The sequence below is a fragment of the Lagopus muta genome, chromosome 4, assembly GCF_023343835.1.
Source record: "Lagopus muta isolate bLagMut1 chromosome 4, bLagMut1 primary, whole genome shotgun sequence".
NCBI lineage: Eukaryota > Metazoa > Chordata > Aves > Galliformes > Phasianidae > Lagopus > Lagopus muta.
The window spans coordinates 18,835,219-18,859,986 of record NC_064436.1 but is presented as its reverse complement, the minus strand read 5'-3'; the positions used below and the strand labels follow the sequence as shown (position 1 = coordinate 18,859,986).

At 37.3% G+C, this 24,768-nt stretch overlaps 1 long non-coding RNA gene across 2 annotated transcripts; it reads right to left on the bottom strand.

Moving 5' to 3' along the window:
* Nucleotides 1–1,219: 1,219 nt before the first annotated feature.
* Nucleotides 1,220–12,894, bottom strand: LOC125692459 (uncharacterized). Of its 2 annotated transcripts, none has more exons than XR_007376677.1 (4): nucleotides 12,818–12,894; nucleotides 10,623–10,780; nucleotides 8,320–8,385; nucleotides 1,220–5,329 (listed from the first exon to the last, which is right to left on the bottom strand). It is a non-coding gene; the product is annotated as an uncharacterized LOC125692459 (long non-coding RNA). The 2 variants fall into 2 exon arrangements; XR_007376676.1 differs by having other exon boundaries at nucleotides 10,639–10,780.
* Nucleotides 12,895–24,768: the final 11,874 nt, after the last annotated feature.

Sequence of the window (24,768 nt, the reverse complement as noted above, 5' to 3'; positions counted from 1 at the left end):
CATACACATTAAATAAAGTTTTCTAGTGTGATAGCATTTATTAGTATTCAATTACAATGAATGCATTTCAGTGGAGAGCATCCAAGGGCCAAAGCTAACAGATTCGAAACACACTAATTCAGTTCAGAAGGTGCTTAAACCCAGCAATTCAAGTGAAGAGCAGACAAAACTCTTCCATAATCCACGTTTTCACAAACTACAGAGTTTTCCTAAGGATTAAAAACAAATATTTGCCAGATGTGCAAGCTTGAAGCAGCTTTAACTGGAGGTCTTCATTCAAGACATCTCTGAGGAGCTTAGAATTCATATTTTCCCAGTGTAACTGCCTGCATTACTAACCAGGGTTATGGCAGAACCACTGCAGGCTGTTTTGGTGTTACGTCATACTGAGATTTGGTCACTTCCTGCAGACCTGCCACTGATTAAAGGTGCCAGCAGCAACTATTGGTTAGTTAACTGACAGCTAACTGCATTCCCAAGTAGCACTGGTCTCACCTCCCTGCTTGACCTTACTGCGGCTGTGAGCAGAGCAATAGAGAACAGCCTGTGAAGCATTTGCACCCAGATCTCTCACGTTGACTTAAGTTGGAACAGATGATTAGTGCGTGTAATCAAATCAAAAGGAGCTGAAGGTTTTAGCCCCTTTTAAGAGGCTTTCAGCCCAGTAGCTAAGGATCAATCTCTTAATGCTAGAGTAAGCATTTATTTTCTTTTGCTCCCTTTAATGTTCAAGATACTCTGTTATGCTGACAGACACACAAGTAAAACTGAAACTGGAGAACTACTGGCAGTTTAGAGCTTCTTTCAGACACAGTTTTGATCAGACTCATTTACCTAGTTACCTGCATTCCTCTCCGTCTCCTCAGATGTTCTCTCTTAGAACTAGAACCAAGGTAAAAACTGGGATGGAGCATTTTATAAAGGTCTCTGAAAAGTAGACCTTAGAATTCACAGTTTTGCAATCTCATTGGAATAACCTTTTGAATCAGTAGAGGTTCCTAACCACAGAGCTAAACAAGATCACAAGGGTGAGACCTGGAAAAAGGTCTAGGAATTGTTGTTACTGTCTGAAATAGACTTGCAGTATCTTGGGCAAGCTATGCAGGCCAGATAGGATTGCATCCAGAGTCTGACATTTTGTTCAGAGGCAGCAGATATTTCCAGGCTGGTACGTGTCTGTTCTGCAAAGCTTCAATTTTGGCAGAAGAAATTCTGAAAAGCACAGTGAACAATGCATTGGAAACCTTCAGAACAGCGCATACTGAGGTGGGAAAAGAACAGAAAGAGTTCCTTTTATTGCCATGCAAAGAAGGGAGAGACAGGGAAGGAGGCAAAGAAACAGAGGTGTGTATCTGGTTAGAAAGTTCTCCTGAAACTGACTGCGAAATATCTCAGTAAGAACAAATCATTACTCCATAAGTACTGCAAGCATTTGTTGTTCTTATTATTTCTTTGTCATAATACTTTCCTGCCACTTTTTATCCTATCAGACCTTCTCTATAATGTCACATAGTTAGAGATGCGCTACAGAATTATTCACTGGCTACAGTCAGAATGGGACTGTCCTCCTCATGTCCTCCTCATGAATATTCAGGCAGCAACTACAGTGAAATGTCTTCATGTTCATCTTTTGCTCTTTCTACCACTCAGAACTTCAAAAGTGGAACAATTTCAGTTCCTTGCCTTCAAATACAAATACAAGCACCTGCAGTCTCTTTATACTACAGAATCTTAACATATATCAAGCTCAGTGGACTGCGTGCAAACAGCACAATCTGGTAAGAGTCCAAGGAGCAGGCTGACCTGGTTTCAGCATTTACTCATTTATTACACTGTGTTTCATTTGGTCATGAATGATGTGATTGCATTTTGTTTGGTATCTCTAAATCCTTATAAAGGTTGTATTTGCGCGTGGCTCTAAAATCCACAGTGATTAAAATATATTCACGTGTTAATTTACAAATGACTCAAGTAAGTTTCAGCAGAATGCTCAGTAGTTACTAGGAAAATTTTAGGAGATTATTATGATAAATATTTTTTCATATTTACAGTATTACTCAGACTTGGATTGAAATGATTAAAAAAAGAACCATGCAAGACGAAAGAACATTTCAACAGTATGCCTTTGTTCACAAGAAAATTGGGTTGCAGAATCATCTTTCAAGATGCTATGATAGAATGAAAAACAGAGGTCACAGTAACTTGAAAAAAAAAAAAAAAGACCATTTGGATAGGAAGGACAAAGAAGCATAACGGAAGAAGTTACAAGTAGAAAACAAAGAAAGCTTTGAATTTGTAGAGTGAGGCACTTCTAGCAAACTCATCACTGAATTCATAGTCAGTTATCCTTTCGTACAAAGTCTCCCATTTCAATTTTCTGCTAGTCTGAAAATTGAAACAGACGATCAAGATAAAATTACTTGAATTATAGTTATTTGTGTACAGTTTCCTCTTCTTTCTCAACTAAAATTGTTCTTCCCAGGTAAATTTTAGAGAAAAGTGTCAGCATCTCATAAACATCATTTGCAACATTTCCAGTGTTATCATATTCACTGACAAATTAGGGTAATTAATAAACATCATGGCTGTTTTGCATAGGAAAAAATTGTTACATTTCATTTAGCTTCACACATCTAAACACAAGCTATGTACTCATCCCACAGTGAGTCAACACAGTGCTACCTAAATTCAATCTAATAAATCAGAGGGGTAGCAGCAAGAGGCTTTAGTTGGTTAGGTTCTAAGGCAAGATACTCTGACCTCAATAATTTGTCTAAATAACTATATTGACTACACAGAAGTAAGGTACCTTTAAATTCCCTCTGTAGTAGCTGGTCAATGGAACAGATGGAAGAGCACAGTCTTGTTACTGCAACAAGGTTGTTTACTGCCAAAGGACTACTTTACCCATCTTTCAATCAACCAGGTTTTTTGGAGGGTAGTGGGATAATGCTGTCATTTAGCCCTTTGTACAAAAAGAAACCTGCGATGATCACAAGGAGGGTCGTGACAGGAAATAAAGCTATTTCTTGTTTATGATAGGTACAATCTCATAAATCTCTAGTTAACCCAAAATACAGTCCAGAGAGAGATGGAATAAGTTCCTTCTAACTGAACTATTTAAACAAACTGCTTAAGTTTTTGTTGTTGTTTTTTTTTTTTTTTTTTTTTTTTTTTTTTTTTTAAGAGCACCGTTACTGTTTTGTCAAAATGCTTTGGTTTAGGAATAGTATTTTCATAGCAACCCTTTAAACTTAATTTCAGCTCACGTTGCTTTTAGTCCATAGTTCGGTAGAGTTGTTACATGACTTAAGCCAGAACATGTTTTCAAAGCTGCATACGAACAGCTGGCTACCTGCTGTGGGGGTAGCTCCATGTGATCCTGAGCCTTTGTGTCTAGTACCTTTGTTCCTGTTCAATTGACCCGGATTGTAAAATTACTTCATTTCTTGCTGCCATTCACATTCACCTTGCCTCGTGTGCCTGGAACAGTCTCCATTCTCTTGCATCCCTTACATTTGTCTATACTTGCAGTTTTACAGCAGAGCTAATAGTGACCTGCCCTCAGTGTGTGAAGAGAGAATTTAGCTACAAAAGTGCTTGTTTCAGAGTGCATTTTTAGCACCTAGTTGTTCTCTACAGATTTTTTTCTGTTTTGGTATTACAGAGCTGAAAATGAATAAGGAGGGTTTTGTGGAACCTGTCATTATAGCACTCCATGAAAACTGTACTAGATGAAAGCCTAAAGCAACTACTGTGGGAAACCACATCAAGATCCAGCCTGTGTGTACTTACACAGCAGCCTATTAAAATTTATTCTGATCTGATATATGACAATGTCCTCCATAATCTTCCTGTGTAATCTAAAATAGTAAAAGTACAGTTGAATGCATCTTTTTTAGCCCAGAGAACACATTTCATACATTTCTTGGAAAAATTCCCAGAAGGGTAGTTAGGAAGGGACGGGCTAACCTGATTAAAAAAAAAACAGAGGAAGAGAAAGCCAAGGTAAGCAACTTACACACTTGCCTTTAAAAAAAAAAAATCTTTTTAGGTGTGCAGGAGAGGTATAGATACAGTTGAACATTTGCATTCAACAAAACTGTAAAACCAGTCATTTCTTTCCTACACAAGTCATGAGAGGGCTCAAGGCACAATGTTCACTGCCAGTTCTTTCATACAGAACAATTTGTTTGACACACAGAACAAACTTCTTGCAGACTTTCCCGCTTTTCCCTGAACTTCAAACAATGCAAGCTTTTCATATTATTTACTCAGAAAAGCGTAGCTGAGATCCAGCAGGCAGTTTTCCACCTTTCCATAAGATTCACAGCTCAGAGAACAAAATGAGCAGCCATCTTGTTCTGAAATGACACAGCAATATATCTTCTGACTGAAGGAAAACATGGGAGCATCCATCTCTGTGCACACACTTCTGCATACATGGTACTTCTTAGTCTCTATATAATTTGGTAGGTTTGGATAATTTCTTTCACTCCTCAATTCAGCCTCACCCTTTCCATCTAAGACCACAGTTATCAAACCATTAGCTTGAAAGGCTCTCTTTTAGGATTAACAGTTATAGCCACCCTTGTGATACATCAAGACAGTCTTCCCCTCGGAATCTGTAATCTTTCGCTTCATTTGAAGCCCCTGATTCACTGTGGTTTAAAAAAAATTAGAAGGAAAATGCATTCTTTGGCACTAAGGAAACCCACAAGCTTCTGGCCTTTGTGATTAATCTATCTGATGCCCAAGAAAACAGATGCCTTCACCTTAATAGGCATGTCCCTGAAATAGCAGGCATGGTAAACATTGACCACCTCTTCACATTTCAGGACATTAACAAAAATCTCATCCAAGAGACATTGTTTTCAAAAATGTAGAACAAATCACTGTATCTCTTTGAATATTATCGTTTAAAAAAGGCATCAGTTTTCTTTTCAGGTGCTCTGGCTTCAAGAGATACAGCTCTGATCTGTGGTCAAGGCTTTGTAGTATCCATGGCAGAGTAAGACAAACAATGATGGGAGAGCCAGAGCCTAGCGGGAAATACCAAGGCCTTCTATATTTCCAGGTGAATGGTGAAACTTCACACTCATGCCTTACAGAAACTTTAACTTGATATTCCTTCTTTAGTAAGCAGAAATCAGATTTCACCAGAATCATTACTGGGAATGCTAAATGGCTTCATTTATAGATGCCACTGAAAGGGAAAATCCAGTTCCTTTCTCAATGAGCAGGGGTCCAGATTCCTTCTTGAAATTTTTGCAGTTCTCTTTGATGATCCCTTTCTACAGCACTGGACAAATGGTAGAATTATTTCACCCTGGAATTGTATTTTTAAAATAAATTTCAGATGAATATTGTGAGGATCTAATACACAAGTTTTAATATTTCACAAAATAATAGAAATGCAGGATACCTTTAAAATTTCAGTTCTCCAGTGCTCTACCTAGCTGGAAAAAAATCAGTTTCAAATATTTGCTGCACAGCAGACATTTGTACCATTCCTTACGGAAATACCTTGATCTTTGTATTTGCTTGCGCTTTCTGCAAATTCTAACAACAACCTATAGCATGATGGCCAGTAAAATACTGTGCAGTTGATGCATCTTTTCTGTTCTGTTTTGAAGTAAACTCTGATAAAAAAAACACCATGAACTAATGAGGAAATGCATTTGAGAAAGTCAGAATAATATAAAAAAAATGAAAAAAACAAGCGGCATCTTTTAAGAATGTAGAATACAACATTGATACATATGACCAAGCTGATTAGTAACTGTTATGGTAAATCACACTGACTTCTAATAACAAAGAGAAACAGGCATTTCTGTTCTAATGTTCTGATTAACTCAAACAAGACAGTTATAGCAAGCCGCCTTCTTTTATTCCCTAGTTTAGATACAGCCCCTGCAGATTTACTGACCATTAGGCAGGCAGCCAAATGCTTTCCATTTATGTGCTTATTATCACTCATGGAGGGTAACCTTTCTACCATAACTGATTTTAAAAGAACATTTCTAAGTTCCTTTCAAAAAGGAGTAATTTGCTTTAAATGCAGTATAGGATTTTCAAAGTTATCCTTAAACCATTTATGCCTTCACCACTGGTAGAAAGTCTGCCTTTAACCAAATTTGAAATGACTGTTTTTTTAAAAATAAAGTATGTGGCTTCTCCAGCTTTTCTAATTTACTCTGAAAATTTTTCACTTTAGTAGTAACTAATTTAATAAAAATAACGTGAATCCCTTGGATCCTAGAGAACACACATGCTGCTTTGAGAAATACAGTGTACGAGATGCATTCTTTGCTATACTAGTGATCAGGATGGCTCACTGAAGGGACTAACGAGCTCCAGAAAAAGGCAAGGAAGGGACAAAGCTTGGCAGTGAGCAGTGGAGAGAGGACAGAAACAGTAGGAAGGAGGAAAAGAGAGAGAAGGAAGACAAAGTCCACTGTTTGTAGACAGCATTACATTAGAGCAACACAAAGATTATTTAATTGGAAGCTGAAGCAGCTGAGCTGTTACCATTCCTCTTTTCTGCACAGTTTTCATGTAGATAATCAGAAAAAGAAAAAAACCACCAGTACATGTTAGTTAGAAAACACACCTGAGAAAGACAGCAGAAACAACAAAAGTGGTGTTTTATGAGACCCTCACTGTTCTCTCTGCTTCTGTCTCCTATCACTTACACTTATAATTGAGGCAATCTTTCCTCATGCACTGCCTGGCTTAACTTAATGTGTAGTTGTTTATTCAGGTAGCTCAGTCCTGCTTCAATAGCACAGTACTCCTTCCTGAGCACATTTTTATAATACATATTTTTTTTATTCATATACATATTTATATGTATTTTATAATACATTTTTATAATACATATATTTTACCTCTGTTACTGTGCCTTAAATAATGACCTGAAAAGCAGGGGACTGGTTAATAAAGCAAACAAGGCAAGTACTGTGTCATATTACTCAAGATCAACAAATGAAATATGGGTAGAGAAGAGAAAGTTACCTAGTAAACTACAAGCCTATTAAACTTTAGTAGTATGCCAGGTTTTAAAACACCCAACATAAGAATTACCAATACATCAACTTAAATGTAAATTTGAAAAGAAGTGAAGGGTAAAGAAGTCTTTCATGGGAAGAAGACTGTACGAGGTCTACCTGGATGCCTTTTTCAGATAAATGCAAAATAACCCCTTCTTTTTTTCCTAGTTTAAAATAAAACCAGTAAGCCTAATTTTGATGGACATCATGAAACCTTTTGATACACAAGTCTTCCAAAACTTAGCTGAAAATGAGAAAGATTACCATGTAAGAGAAAATAAGAATTTAGGGCTAAGGAATGAACTGGAATCAGATCAAAATCACAGAAAAATGTAGATCTCTTGGTGTTGGACAGACTGTACTATCTTCATTACCAGGGCAAAATTAAAAAGATTCAACGTGTTACACTGAAGTGGGAAGTGTATGTTTGGAGCAAAGTTACCAGCTGAATTTTCTAGGATTAGTTTGTAGACTAAAAATAGTGGATAGTATCATAGCTAATTTTGGCACACTGTAAGTGTGCTTATGACATTTTCTGATGACAGAGTTTGGAGGCAGTGCCAAAGCAGAAAACGCCTAGAACATCATAAAGGTCATTGAACTTCAGTTACAGAAAGTGGGTGAGTTTGAAAGTACAAAGTCCAAAGTCATCCCCTTTCAGATTACTAACAGGAATTTTCTACTACCTGCTAATGGTTTATGATCTAGAAAAGAGGCTTAGGTAAATAAAAAAAATAATAAATCAGTATTTTCATCTGTTGGAGCAAAATCACATCCCCTCAGGCAGAACTAGCTATGAAAAAATGTTTGTTTCCCTATAGACATGCAAGAGTTCAATCCATTATGTAAGATTTTGATATGGCCTTTTCTGGAATAGTGCCAAATGGACAACAATCCTGATGCAAGACATTTAAAGGATTTATATTATATAGTTTGTAATCTTTTTATTATTTACCCACTTGAAATGTGAGGAAATGTGTATTATCACTCCCTGAATATACTGGAGATAAAGAAAGGGGGAAAAAGAATACCACCAGAAGGAAAGAATTTAAGAACAACTCAGTTTCAGCATAAGATCACCTGCATATACTGTAATTTCCATGATACATTTTTATGACAAATATTTCCATATGTCTGGGATAAAAACTACTTCAGCAGCCTCATTATAAGGGTATGGAGTAGAGGGAAAAAAAAGACCAAAAAAAAAACCCTTTCAAAATTATTATCAGATAAAAGTTTTATAAATTTACAAGTGGGGTTATATTACCTGTTAAGTTGCAGGAAGAAGCTGGACTCCATAGTCCACAAAAGTTTCTCTGATCCTACGTTCTTTCTAGAAAAAGAAAAGCAGGTAAAAAGGCAACAAGTTTTCTGTCCAAATATAAAGAAATAAAATTTAAATGATATGCAGCTGTGATCTGATCACCAGGACCAAGGTTAGCTGGCAATAAACTGGGCTCTCTTACTTGAAATTTTGGAAAACTTTACTATTCTGTTTCTTTCACAGCATACCCAGCTGCTCTTATAACTACTTCTGGGACATTTCCAATGCAGTTATGGGAGGTCGGTCTGTGTCCTATCTGAGCAGTTCCACTTTCGTTTCCATTACAGCAAATAAGGAATTGTTTTCACTATATAACAATTCAGAGCCAGAACCTCTTCTGGTAAAGCTCTTGTATACCACCTATGAAAACAATTTGCTCCCCAGGGATAGCACCTCAACAGAAACTGCTTTCAAGTTTTAGTGAGTTTTTGGCAGAATGGAAAGGAGTTCTTGAATTTTACATACCTATGACACAGATACATCCAGAGAGGGAATAGTCAGTACAGCAGAGATGAGGACTGACTTGAACACATGCAGAGGAAAGCCACAAAAATGGCCCAAGGGTTAGAACACCTCCCTGTGAGGACAGGCTAGGTGAGAGAGCTAGGGCTGTGCAGCCTGGTGGAAAAAAGGCTCTGGGGAGACCTGAGAGAGCCTTTCAGTATCTCAAGTGGGCATGTAAGGAGAAAGGGGACAGACTCTTTAGCAGGGTCTGCTGTAACACAACAAGGGGAAATGGTTTCACACTAAAAGAGGGGGGATTTAGCTAGGACATAGAGAAGACTACCTTTACATAAAGGGCATACGTGCACCAGCACAGGTTGCCCAGAAAGGCAGTGGATGCCCCATCCCTGAAGACAGCCAAGGTCAGGCTGGAGGGGCTCTGAGCTCCTGACAGAGCTGTAGGTGTCCCTGTTCAGTGCAGGGAGTTGGACCAGATGGCCTTTAGGGGTCCCTTCCAACTCAAACAATTCTACGATTCCATGACAGCTTTCTACAGCTGCACAAACCCAGAGGTTCTGTTTGTCCTAAAGCTCAGCTGGTTTCGCCAACACAAGCAATTGGTCTAATAAAAACCCTTTCTCATTAAAGCCTTGCCTTAAGCATCTTGTAAGCAACAGGGGAAAGCCAAAACTTAAAAGCTCTTCTTTGACCATGTTGTTTATGATGGAAACAGTTTATAAAAGTCTAAATAACATAACTGATGGACAGCTCTATCACTCCCAGTCTTGGGCTCTGGGTTTTGGTGCCCTTGTTCAGTAACAACTGACTTCTACAGTTGCACTGCCCTCAAGGCAGCCAGTACCTCTGCTCATTCCCCTGCAAGGTCCGTGGAGCAGCTCCCTCACATCACCTTTCCTCCCATCTACACGGCACAGGTGAGCCTGGGCTGTGCTGAAATCATGTGGCTCAGTGCCAGCATACAGCCCACTGCCGCAGCTCTGACCTGGCAGCTCTTGCCTTCAGGGGCTCCAGGCTATTGCTGCACATCTTGGGGCACCTGCCACTCAAGCCTTCCATTCTGGGACAGACGTTTTGTCACAGGGCCTTGGCATTGGGGCTTGATGCTCCCACAGACAGAGCAACTATCAAGGAGGCCATTTCAGTGGTGCTGTTGGCTCTGCTGGGTCAAGAAACACAAAAGGCAGTGGGCATCATGGGGCCTCACAGAGGGAAGACCTCAGAGCCCCCAAGAGGCCCCTTGGTCCTACAAAAATGAACAAGTTTATCCACAACTCCCTGATGCAAATTCTGCAGCTTCTGCTTTTCCAGAGACATTTAGCACTAGGTCAGAGCTTGTAAACTCTTCGGGTGGTCTCCTAAGGCAGCCAAGCACATGGGCTATGCTTTTATTTTAAGGAGAAATGGGAAAGCCATTTGATTACAAAGGATGCTCAAGCAGGCCTCTTTAATTTTGATTTCTTCCCACTTTAAGCTATAAATATAGCTGAAGATTACAAAGGGTTCTTAAGTAAATACCAAAAGACAACATTTACAATTTTCCACAGAGCTACACCCAAGCCAATAATACAAGGGAATCTGTCCAAAACTTTGAAGTGTTATTATAGTTTGCAACATGGCAAAACACTGGAGTTTCTATGTATTTATTTAGCCAGCCACCACTCCCTCAGCAAGTTTCTACATCTGTTTATTCGCTACATCGAAATACACAAAGATTTGTAGTATTTTCAAGATATTTGTATCACAAACTCACATTTGCAATGTCTCTTTAGCTTTTTACTTACATGATAAAAATAATACCTGCTTTTAATCTATTTTGAGAGGGAAAGGAAGCCTTTGATATGATAAATCTATTTTGTCCTTAGTTGTTTTCTTCCCACTGCATGTTTTTCCCATGGTTCTAGCAAGAAATTTTTCCAAAAAATATTTTCTGCATTGGATCCTATTAAATAAACAAAAGAAAACAGAAGATGATAGATTAGTATTGTTGTTTGTGACCATTTGGTAGCACATAGAAAGCATCAATTGGTACAAATGATGTAGTTTAACCAAACAATATAATAAAGCAATTACAATTAGGGTAATTTATTTTAATTGTCCATCACTTGGATTACAGTAACTCATGTGCCTTCCAAAATCAGATTCAGTAACTGAATTATTTCAGAAAACCAAGTATTATGGTTTGTTTTGTTTTATTGTTCATTGATTTTGATTTGTTGTTTATTGGTTTTGATTTGTTTGTTCATTTGTTTAAGTTAAGAATTTGTCAGGTTGTACTGCTTATGTTACATTTTGATCTTTTTCCAAGATGACTTTCACCTGCAGTAATGTTCTGTAATCAACTCTGTAACATTCATACCCCAAGCAAAATTGCACCCTCCCTTCTGGTAGATGTACTGCATTGCAATTTCACTTAAAAGCATTGTCAGCGTATTTAGCATGAGTTAGATCCCAGCTCTCTCCTTGTATAGTTTAATGTACTAAAGTTTATGGAAACACCTTAACAGACCTCAATATCTCAGTCAGGTGCAGACTAAAAGGTCAGAATATTTATTTCTCAGAAACAAATGGTAAGCTTTCCAGGGGCAGTGAAGTTGATATTTACCATGTATTGCAGTTTCTCTTTGCTACAATTATAAGGAAGCCATTAAGTTTATGCAAGAAAGCCCAAACATAATCCACTAAAGTCATGTGCAGTGTGGTTTCTAAGGCTTTTTATGAAAACTTGAAAGAAAACATTTGGGTAAAACACTATTTGCAATGTTAGGTTCCTGGAATGAGAACAACAATATTTTGCTATTAAATGAAAATATTTTAATTACATTAGAAACCACAGAGTTTGTGATGCCTGCTCAAACCCTTGTTTCTACAGAAATGCATTAACAATACATTCCAAGTACTTTTATCAGATGGGTGCTACATGTTTGACAGGATTCTTAGCACATAGAATTCTACAGTACTATGTAATAGTTTCATCCCAATATTATTAAAAGCTACGTTGCTTCATTTTGAGCTGTTCTGACAGATCCTCAGTAAAGTATATGCACACAAAAGTTAGTCAGAATCCTAGTGCTATATGGATGGCTATGCAGCAGCATAGACAGGTGTTTGCTGTACACATCCCCAAGGCAGCAAGTTACTGAAAAAGTTAAAAATGCTTTTTATGGACATGCAACAAACATTTTTGAAACTCAATATTTATAGGCAAGCCAAACTGAAATACTGTGTTTCTGCAATAGAAAGTTGCAGTTTGCAAAAAGCACACAATTTATTTCTTCTGTAATTTTAGACAAGTACATAGCAATGCTAAGCCAGTTAAAATCACAAAGCCAACAACAATTATTAAAGCAATTTACTGGGACTACCCAAGGACATAAGTGCAGGTATTTGGAATGTTCTGCAGCACTTCTACACCCATAAATGTTCTCACTCTAAAATGTTCTCTACTCTAAGGTTCAGAGGTAGAGAGAGTAATAATTTTCCAGTAATTTTTCTTAGCCAACACAATGTGTTAGGTGTAACACTAGCGTGATAGATTTACAGCATGTTGCTAAAACAAAATATCAGTTCATTGCCTAGAATTATTGAAGAATATTTGAACTGCAGCCACAGAAGTGAAAGGAAGAAAGCACTTTATAAAATAGAAAGAAAAACTTCAGAAAAAAAGAAAAAGAAACTTCTTATTTCATATTAGATATAACAAACAAACAGGCCAGATAAGTGATAGATTCTCCTTCTTTAAAAATATTTAAGTATTATCTGGATGTCTACATGTAAGACCCACCATAGAAAACCTATTTACCAGGGGAGTGAACTAAACAAACTCAACAGGGCTCTTCCAAACCCTACAATTCTGTGACTCTTCACAATACAATGGAATGCAACAACAACATAGTAGCAAAGCTCTAAGCTGCATCAAGTGAAGACTTACTCAAACACAAGAACCATACACACAGACTACAAGAACAAAAATACTCACACTCAGAAGACTGCAAGTATGCAGGAAACTCCACCAAAACACCCTTCCTTCCACCACCGACCCTTAAATGAGGTCTGGGAAGGGGTGGATCCTGGCTATATCCCTTCTGGTCACTCAGGTACATTGCATGCACCTGAGCAGCCCTGAGTTGGCCCCACCTTCCCACCAGGTGCTCAATCACTGGTTCAAGCCCTAATTTATCATTTCCACTACATCTTTGAATGTCTCTAATAGATATTAAAAGAATATGACTCTCTAAACATTTACTTTGTATAATAATCTTGTGAGTATCAATACTGTTTGAAAGCTTATTGATACGGTCATCTGTGTGGGAGCTACTGAATCATGGCCTGAACCTCTGATTGATCACCTGAGACAAGCAATGAATCAGCCAGGTGAAGCACATTGCTGACACAACGACTCAGCAATGAGCACAGGTGAAGGCAATTCAGCTGTGTGACCAGAAGGGGTGGAGCCTGGCTGCACCTCTCCTAGGCCCCATTTAAGGGCTGACTTTGACTGAGGAAGCTTTTCTCTCTAGAGATTGCTCCTTGGGAATTTTTTTTGTAGGCCCAGAATGTGGGTAAGTTTTTCCATTCTTTTCCAATTAGTCCTTTCTAGTGTGATAGTCTAGTTATATGCTCTTTAAAGATCTGTCTAACTTCTCTGTATGTTTGTCAATTATACATCGTCATTCTCAACTAACATGTTATGGGGGGTGTGTATATGCAAAAACTGCTCAATTTTAAGAACAGTTAAGAGAATTGCTTTTACTGGTTTTTCTGAAAGCATTACTGATGGTAATCTTGATCAGAAACCTTTTTTCAGTACTAACGATTTTGTGAGTTCTATGGATTAGGTAGAAGAAAATCAACTAAATTTGGAGTGAGAATTTGTTTATTACTGTCTGCTAACTTCAAGGTCAGATTATTTTAACTTCAAGCTTTAACTCACTGTTTCTTTCAGGATGCAGAAAATAATCTACTAAATTGTTCTTTAGAGAATCCAGTTCTATGTAATAAAGTTTGCTCAACTTTGTTTAATTTTAGCAGATTATGTATCACAATTAAGATGGCTGTCTAGTCTGTGTCTTTGACTGTAAGGAGAAGGTAAATGATTTATCGAAGTTGCTTTTTGTGGATTTTCTTATTTTCTCTTTTCAAACTGGCTAAAGAAAGTTACATGATATACAGTAAGTGTTGATGTTTTAAAACTTAAGTCAGTAAAAAGGGATTTCATCTTATATCTTTGTATGCATCTCTTAACCAGTCTGGAGCGTAACTGTAAGAGTAACTTAATCTTTAAGAGTTATCTTCTTGAATGTGTTTTTGTATCTTGATTTTTTATAATAAACAACAACAAATATATCTAAGTATGTAGAGGACATTGTACTGAAAAGACAAGTCAAGGGAAAGCTGCAATAGAATATTTAGATCAAATTATAGACTATTGTTATTTGTATAATGTTGATCTATTTTTATGATAAAAATGGAATGATTTAAATACAAAGCAAGATGGATGGGGGCAACTGAGAAACAGTGGGTTTTGTATTGTATTTTGTAAGACATAATTTATTGGTCTCCTCCCCTTTTATGTGTCTTTCTGGACACACTTCACTGAAATAGAGGGTGAATAAATATATCTAGGTTTAGTGCAGAATGGTACAGATTTCAGCAAACTGAAAATGAATCTAAATCGAATTCCATTTTTAAGAATGTAGTCAGTTTACTCATTCAATAGCACATCTTTACTTGTAGTAATGTGATCTGTAATGTGTTAAATGTAGGAAAGGCAATTCTAGAGCAGGAGCAATTCTTAACAACAAATATAAAAAAAAACCTAAATCCAAATAGGTTTTACTGATAGATGCTAAGTTCCAATACTAAGAAAACTAAGTTCAAAGCATGGGTCAAAATCTTGGAATGCCTTGAGTATTCCCTGAGGAGTTAATGTTGATGAGGCATCTCGAGAAACAGTTTGAAATCCAGCTGTTTTATGGCTTAGCATGTAATGCCTCCACAGTCATCATAGAGTAATAGTGTGTTACATGTAAGGTGTTTTTCCTTGTTGATATATGTAGCCTACTATTTCAATATTTTATGTTATGGTATGCAAACAAAAAAAAAATGGTAAGTCAATGGCAGCTCAAGCCATAGATGTTGTAGATTTGTAAAGTTATTTCTCTGTTGTTTTAAATAGAAACGAGAGCTGCATTCAAATGAACTAGCTCAGCTACTGAAAGTAGTGTAGCTATGGCAGCATACAGTTCAGTGTCAGCTGTAAGATGTGCCTGTGAAAGTAAGTAAATATTTGGACAACTTGTTGGCAGAGTTCTAGTGCTGCAACAGTACCCAGCCAGCACACGTGGCACTCAGAAAGAGCTTGGCCTAAGAGTGTTGCTATACCTGTCAGCTGCTCAGTGCTGTGGAGCGGGCCCAGATGCTCTCATGAACTGGCAAAAAAAGGAAATGAAAATCTCTATTCTGCTTTTGAGTGTGTGTGTGGTAATCTCTTAATCAAAAGTGTAAGACTAACAGCTGCTTCTGCCCAGCTTTGAACTGTCAGTACTTTTCCATATACTCTGGTATAATCATTATCATCATCCAAACAGTATTGCTGCTTCCTCTGTATACATGTTTTCTATAAATAAAGTGTTTATGTATTCATCTAATTATTCAGATGATCACTTTACAAACTTCTTTTCGTTTCAGTACTACTACACTGAGGAGCCCAAGAAGAGGGGCTTTGCCAGGAGTGCTTCAAAATGTTCACGGAAGGCCAGATGCCATTCCTCTAGAAAACTGCAAACCTGGATCACTTCACAGAGTTGCTTTGTAATGCAGCCTCAGCTCAGGGCAACATACATGTGACCAGTGTGTGCTAGTTTGAAACATCTAGGGATGGTCATTTAATATCTACATGGGTTTGTTTCCTGCTTTGGAAAAGTGTAAGCAGGCTAATGCTTTGAGGGCAAACAGATATCCCATTGAAGTGCATTCTGAGGCCTGTCACTTAAGCTGACTGCACCAGTGCCTTTACCTTCGGTGTCTGAGGGTAGATTTAAGGAGGTGATTGAGGTATTATTAGCAACTAAAGGATTGTTAGAAACAGCTCTAGCTAAGTCAGCTGACTTTACAATTCTGCTGCCCTTAAAATTGATTTCAGGAAAGCTTTTTTTTTCTAGCATCTAATTTGTTTTAGATATGAATAATTTACAGGCTTCTTTTATGATATGCCACAAAGGATCGATACAAATATAAAACATACCACTGTATATGCCTGCTACTGCAAAATCTATGCTGTTCTTTTTACACAACAAATCTGAAATACATGTACCAATTCAATACAAATTATTTTCTTTAAATCATATGAGCTATTCAATAGCTAGTAGTGTTTCTTAGCTTTCTTTTATCTTCCTCCTAATTACAAAGTCAGATATCCCTGTTACTTTTCAGTGCTCAGCATGGGTAACAATAATAACCATTCTCTTCTCAGGGTTTATTTCTAACTGCTGGAAGTTTCTGCTGGGGAAAAATAAGGCAAATTGAAATAAGGACTAACGCTAATAGTTAGAACCTGTGTTTCCAAAATGGTGGTAGTAGCATTTCGTTTGATACATATTTTATCATATTTATGCTTTTAGGTACTTATTATGCACAGACATTAGGAAATACTGTTATTTAGATGGCCTATACTCATTTGGCTCTGTGGTTTTTGTCAGACAAAGTCATAGAAATGCATTTGCTCAAGAACATCTAAGCTCTGCAAAATGCACAGTTTGGTCTCCATACTGTTACAACTGGGCTTTGGAAATCAATATTAGTATGACTGATGATAGTTTGCTCTGTCCAGAATGGCTTGGATCTGATCAGAAGGTTCCACAATTGAGAATTGAGTTATACAATGGGGGCAATTTACATAACGGGATTGAAGGGAACCTAGAGCATAGCAGTGCTTCAGTTTATAGCCTGAAAATTCAATTAGTATCTATTTGGAATCTAGTTGGTTAAACACAAGAAGTGGACAGGAACAAGTGAAAGTGGTTAGTTGCTATAAAGAGCAACATCTTCTGAAAGTACATGTAAGCAGTGAATGCTGGGTATATTATACATTTTTTCCTCAAATACGTATAAGCAGAGTTTGCCACCCACTGACACAAGGTACTGTCAGAGCCAAGATTTGCCTGGTTCTAAAAATAGCATAAAATAGATGTATTTTAAGCTTCCTTTAGTTTGGAGACAATAAATATTTAGAAGTTAGATTTATTTACTTTATAATCTAAACAAAATTTCGCCAAACTTCCAAGTCTGGCAGGTTTTACTAGTTCATTTACAAGCTTGTTTTCAGTGATGAATTAACAGAGCATTTATACTCAGGGTAATTGGTTTGGATAATGTCCAATACGTGGCTATCTGGAATATAATACGAAGCCTTCATAGGTCTGGCCATTGTTGTTATATGCATCTACACTTCATTTGACCCTGGCAGCTCTCTGTATTCTAAACCATATTTCTCTATCTCCTCTGTTCCTCAGAGATTTTCTAGTGCATTTTATTTTCCGTATTAAAACCAGTGTTAGCTACATACCCCTCTGGGGGTGTATACTTCTATGTAATATTGGAATGACTTACATCCTCCTGTACAAGGTCCTAAAACATAGTCACTGCTATGGTCTATTGCTGTGTTTAACTTGTAATTTTTCCTTTAAAATTCAAAAATATCCTTCCATTTTACCTTTTCTCATTTCTACAGCATATAGCAGAATGAAAATTGAAAACAAAACAACCTCACTTCTGTTCACCTTGGATGCTTTAGTTTCATTTGTAATGTTGGCAGAAAAGTGCGTGGCTTTGGAAGGGATTACTTAACTACTTCTTCAGTGCTAGGAGCTCCGAGGTACCACAAGCTGTGCATGTAGCAGCAGTAAAGGTAGGCCACCACTGGCAATACCAGCTCTTGTCCCTGGGTTGGATTATCATGATTTTGAAATGGCTCACTGACCAAGAGCAGTGTGTGTACCACAGAAATTCCCATTGGAAATTCCTATTCTAACTGCAAAGCAGAAAGCGTGTCTTCTGAGGTGCCACGACAAAATAAAGAATCCTACTTCTTTTTTTTACTCTTACAATTGTAAATATTTTAGAATACAGAATACAGAAGACTAGGAAAGTCTTCAGTTAATGCCACTGTTGTCTGATAGACCTTCAAGAAGCTCTTTATATTTTGCTTGAGCTACTAAAAAATGTATAAAATATCTCTACTGCTGCAGTGTGCTAAATCACAAGAATCTCTATTTGCCATCCTGGGAACTGTGATGTCAAATTTAGTTGAGGGTACAAAATGACAGTTCTTCAGAATAAAATGGCTTTTACCCTTGCATCTGCTTTTCAGAGATGAGAACATCTTCAGGAGTTGACAAAATTTGAGAAAATTTGACAAAGCCCCACAAGTTTTCTCACTGATCACAATTATAATGTATAGAATAACTGTTAAAACTAAACAATTTTAGAAGTTAAATTGACTTTCTCTACCTGTGCTACCTCTGTGCAAATTATACACAAATTGTGCACAGCTAGCTTTGTATGTACGTGTCATTTTTTTTCTTTTCCATAGAATTGCTCAGGTTGGAAAAAACCTTAAAGATGATCAAGTCCAACCACAACCTAACCATGCTATCCTAACAACCCTCCATTAAGTCATGTCCCTGAGCACCACATCCAAACAGTTTTTAAATGTATCCAGGGATGGTGACTCAACCACCTCCCTGGGAGCCCATTCCAGTTCTTCACATCCCTTTCTGCAAAGAAGTTTTTCCTGATGTCCAACTTTAACTTACCCTGGTGCACCTTGAGGCCATTTCCCCTCATACTGTCACCAATGAGAAGAGACCAACCCTGCTCTTGCTGTAAGCACCTTTCAGGTATTGGAAGAGAGCAGTAAGGTCTCCCCTCAGCATATGGTTTACCTTGGACCACTGATCCAGTTGATTCCATGTACTAACACTTTATCCTGTTGTTTGATGTGTGACCACTTCAACAAACCATGGAATTCAAACAAAGAGTTTCATCTTTGATAAGAAATCATAACCATTATAAAATATCAAAGATGTTTGCCAGAGCTGTTTTCTCAGCTTTAAGTACCTGACAGTATTTTTATGTTATATAACAGAAATTGTGAGGTAGTTAGAAGAGGGAAATACCAGATAGATAAAAATGAAAAAAAAAAAAGTCCCTTTTAGGTGATTGAGCGCTGGAACTTCTTGACCAAAAAAATTATGGATTAAAAATGCTTATCTACATCATTAGAGCTATCCAAAAATTGGCTGGACAGTCCTAAGCAACCTGATAGAGCTTTAAATTTAATTCTGTTTCAACAAAGAGTTGAACTGCATGATCTCCAGGAGTGCCTCCAGCATAAGCTTTGTTGTGATTTTTACAGTTATTTATCTGTGTACTAAATTACCTTATATTTCAATTCGAGGAAGAGATGGAAATAGGCAACAATTTATAATAAGAAATGAATGCTCAGTATAAATTTATGTTTATGTTTCCACATGTACTATTTTAAAAGTTAGTTCCCAGACTAACTTGTTTGAAATATACTTTTTTAATGTGTTTATAGGCTCAGCTGCTCTGTATTAACTCTAAAAAAGGCATTCATTGTGGAAAGCTTGACCCAGAGTTAATTTTAGAGGTGCTAGCAAATGCTGCTGTTACAAAGCCTCTTTTCCTGTTTATGGTAAGAACAGATATTCTCTTCTCCCTATACTTACTATCTTGCCAAAACCAGGGGTCATTAGCAAGGTGAGTCTTTGCTTTTTTAGTGCTTCTGTCAATAAAAATAAAGGAAACACACAACACTTCTACAATACTTTTTTTTTTTTTTTTTTTTCCCAAATAGAAATCCATGAAATATTTAAATAGTTAAATAATGTTAGTCTATATTTTTCTCATTACCACCACTGATGTTATTTGTATTTAGTAGGAGGAATATTAAGATAACCTATTTTTTTCTAAACGGCATGCAATTTATTGTTGAAACATGAAGAGGTCCTCACAGTTTATCTTGCACAGATAATTTCTATGAAAAGATAAAGGTGACCACAAATAAGGCAAAAGTATATATCCATTAGTGCTTAGGATATAAGGCCAACTGCCTATTTAGCAAACAGTCATGCAAAACCCTGGGAAGTCAATAAATATATATGGACAACTGTAACTTTTCACCCATGTTCAGTAATAGAAGTGCAGACATACAGTCAGGTTTCCATTTTCATGTGAGGATCTCAAAATTATCTGACAAATGGATGGAGAAATGGGGAGAAAAATAAAGGCTTTTCAAATATATGTAGAAATTATGTGCGGATTTCAAATACAATCCCAAACTCTGAAAAGCTTTGATGGAGAAGGCTGATCTCAGGTCCCTTATAGATACATTGTCAAAAAACACTCCAAAAATATAGTTAGAAGCAATTTGCCCAACATCAGTATGGAGCTGATAATAGAACTCCAGTATTCTATTTAAAAACCCCAGGATAAACACTAGATTTACAGTGTTCCCAATAGAATATACAGTTGTTGGGTGGGTTTTTTGTTGTTGGTTTTTTGTGGTTTTTTTTTTTTTGTTGGTTGGTTGGTTATTTTTTAAAGTTCTTTTGGCAGGCTAATGAAGTTTAGCATTACACTGTGGGCTTATATGACTTTCTTTCCTTCTGTGGCGTTCTTGGAACAACGTTATAATATGGTCATGTTAAAAGGATTTTTCCATTACCTTCTGATTCTAAGATTGTTCTCATGTTTTTGTGTACCATACTGATCTGCCTTGCATCTTTGCAAGCACGCACACAGCCATTCCCCAACAGTAATATGATTTATTCAAATAATTATTTATTCTCATTATTATTATAACATTGTAATAATTGTTATTAAAAGATTTATTCTAGGCACCCTATACTTTTCTAAATAAAGTACGGATGCATATAGATTATAAAAATACTGAATATTATCTTACAAATTACTAAATTCTTGTAATAATTAACTGAGCATCCATTACACGTTAACCCTTCCAGCAGGTTTGAAAACATGAAAACTATAAAACTTTCTTTAATGCTTAAACTCTTAATACCTGTATGGTATATGAAAAAGAGTCTGATTTTGATTCAGGGTAACATGTCAAAATGCTGCTTATTCTCATTGATAACACTTGATCAGTAACTTACCAGGTATATAATTGTCAGGCCGTTAGATGCCAATGCTTCCTCCTAGCAGTTGCTGGTTGGCAGCGTTTCTGTAAGTCACTCAGTTATTGCTGAGTCAGAAAGGAGCACTACTCTTGAGTAAAAGCATAATACACTTTATCTTTCTTCATAATATGAGAGGAATCCAAGAATCCTCATATTTCTGATTCCAATATAGTTCCTTCTTCAAAGCTGATCATCCTGTAAATGTTTTATACTTTCATATGTTTTATGCCTATATCTGAACTGGCGTAATGCCAATTCAGCTCAGAACATAATTAATCAGTATTGATCCTATTCAGACTAGATACGAGAGTCCCATCAGCTTCAGCCTGTAGAATACTCTTCGATTGCCATCATACCTTATACTGCCTTTCCTGGTGTGTGCAACAGCTACAACTCCTTACGATTAATTCATAAGAGAATGAACCATTTTCCCTTTTAACAATGAGAACACCCCAAAGGTCTGCCTACATATAAATTTGCAGTATCAAAATCAAGGTTATGCTATGGTGTTTTCCATTGAGATGTATCATAGAAAATTGTCAGCCTCCTCACCTCTTCTAAGATTTGCAACTCTTAAGCTCATTTACTATTCATCTTTATCTCACCAGATGATAGGAAGAACCCTTCCCTCTGTGTTATGAGTCACCCTTTCTGCATTCTCCTCCAAATCAATGAAAAAATATTAATCAAAGGAAAAGACACATTAGAACATTCTTTAACTACAGCAAATGTACATTTGGCAGGACATACCACTTCCCAGATCCCTTTACTTTGGCTTCATGCCCATTGTAAACCTTACAGTCACATCTGTGTGATGATACGTACAAACTGGCATAGAGACTTGTCAGGAAATGTTTTTTTCAATCTAAAAAGTCATCCATCTATCAACTGTTTCTCAGCTGGGGCCTTTCTGCCAAATTTCTTGGGCATGGCTTTCCATAAGTAAAAAGAGGTCATTTTGCTGTCACGTAAGAGAGCTCAGAATTACTTCTGATACATTTCAAATACAGTGGAACAAATATTTTCATGCATTTTTTCACCAAGCTCATGCATCTTTTGAATCCTTTAAAAAAGAATACACATTAAAGGCCTGCTAATACACAGAATATCAAAAGAAGTGTGTCATATTTGAAATTCAGACTGATCTATGAGTCAGCCGTCTTTCACTTGTTCATATCTCCATGGTTCATGACTTACTCACTGTCTTGAAGGATATCTGTCAAAATGTCTTCAGCCACCACTTGGCTTTCAGATTTAATTTTACAGCCCTGCCCAGGACAGTGGAGAGATTTCATTTGAGATTATTTGTGTATCCTCCAGTATTTTTAAATTATCAGAGGAATAGGTTTGGGCTTGTGTTAAGGCATTACGTATTTGAGGAACATCACACTGCACTCAAAAAAACTGCACTAAGAGCAGCAATTTTTTTTTATTCAATGTATAACTGGAGTAAGTCCAATTTGTTGGTTGCTTGACCTTCTTATTTAAAAGTTTTAAAAAAGCATTTCTGTTTGTTCTAATCAGAAAGAAAATAACAAATGAGTACTATGATAAATAGACAAGCCGCTGGAATAGATAAGCAAGTACTTATTCTGCCACTTCTGAAGCTTCTTGCATTGCCTGCTATCAGAGCTGGAGCAGCAGATTAGATTGGAGGTTAACCTAGTATTCTATTTCTTACTGTATGTTCCATTCTGAATTTACGTTCAGGTGACAACAGCAGTCATATTTTTTAAGTAGACCAATTATCCTTCATGCAGTAATGTCAGCTGCTTAGGTTTAAAAATAATTGTGTCTAAAAAAGTCTTCAAACTAATAGAATCCTAAAATGTGAGACAACGAGATAAAAATGACACCACATACAAACCTCAGTGAGGTGTGGTAAAGCTTAGTGTTTTTGGATTGCTCATTCACCTTTGAGTCTTACTTCTTTCTCATTCATTTCTTCCTCCTTTCCCAGATGAAACTCTCCTTCATACAGGGAGACAAAAAGAGATTATCTAGCAGCTCCTGTATGCAGCTACTGCTAGTTTGTATTAGAATTTATTTAACTGCTTTTTGTTTTGCATTACCAAGGTGGAAGGGAGGAAGGGAGGAAGGAAGGAAAATGCTCTAGAGTTCTTGTTGAAGAGAACGACTGCTAGCAGTGAAAGCTTTAGCAGAACTATTCTGCTTCAGAGAGGCCTGCTGCTTCTGCAAAAATAAAGAAATAAATAAAAATCCTTACGCTTAGGAAAAATCAACTGAGATCCCTAAAGGAAATAAAAAGAGAGCTACACAGGAAAGATGAGGTCAGAGAGATTAGATAGGAAAATCCTTCTGAAGTATGGTGAGAAAATTAAGTAGGTGAGTGTCAAAGAAAATGGGCTAATGGTATTGCCTGTTGACTAAGTGGTAATTGTTACAGCTATGCCATCTTCTTTTAGTTTTCATGCATTTCATGTCATATCCAGAAATTCTAATGATGTTAGAAAAGAGCCTTCATAAGCCTTTTCAGCTGCCTGGCGTCTTTCTTCTGACATACTAATAGTTTCCATAAGTGTCACTTCTTTTCCTAAAGAGGTTGAGAATATTTCCCATGTTTCTGCTTGACACAGTTTCCTCAGAACATCCTGATCTTCTGACTTGCAAATACAGAAGACAAACTGGAACTGTTTATCACTGATACCCTGTTTCCTTTCTATACCTTTTGCCAGGTATCTGTGCTCACACTGTTTTTTCCAAAGGCTTGTTTCATATGAGGGAAGCTTTTATTATGTCTGGAGAAGAGGAGGCTCAGAGGAGACCTCACTGTACTCTACAGCTTCCTGAAGGGAGGTTGTGATGAGGGGTTTTGGCCCCTTCTCCCAGGCAACAAACAGGACCCGAGGAAATGGCCGCATGTTGTACCAGAGGAGGTTTAGGTTAGACATAAGGAAGAACTTTTTCTCTCAGAGAGTGATCAGGCACTTGAATGGGCTGCCCAGGGAGGTGGTGGAGTCACCGTTCCTGGCAGTGTTCAAGAGGATGGATGAGGAGCTACAAGATGAGATTTAGTGCTTGTGGTAATGGGAGGATGGTTGGACTAGATGATCTTGCAGGTCGTCTCCAACCTTGTGATTCTATGATTCTATAATTCTCTGCCAGTGATATTGTGTACAGAAAGTGCTCTGAATCACAGAATGGTTTGGGCAAAGGGGATCTTACAGACCATTCAGCCCCAATCTCTGCTGTAGGCTGGGTGCCCCCCACCAGCTCAAGCTGCCCAGGGCCCATCCAACCTTGGGCACCTCCAGGAACTGGGGACCCACAGCTCTGGGCAGCAGTGCCAGCGCCTCACCGTCCTCTGAGTAGAGAATTTCTGCCTAACATCTAACCAAAATCTTCTATTCAGTGATTTGGTATGCACGTGTTTTTAGACAGACAATCAATTTTTGGCTTCAGTAGTACGGGGAACTTGTTTAAAGACCGTTAAACATCCCTTTTATTTCACAGCTTCTAAGGCACTTTAGATTGTCTGAACAATAAAAGCACTCCCAAAGCAAACAGCGCTCCCACCCAAAACAAGAGGAAAATAACAAACAAAAACCACGGGAGATTCCAAAGGGAAAAAGAAAATAAAACAGTGTAACTTTTTGATACAGCTTTTTCTGGTTTTGTACCTGAAATGCTGAGAAAGGAACACAAAGGTTTTGTTATTTGTTTTTGCCTGTTCTTGCTTTGCTTCTAA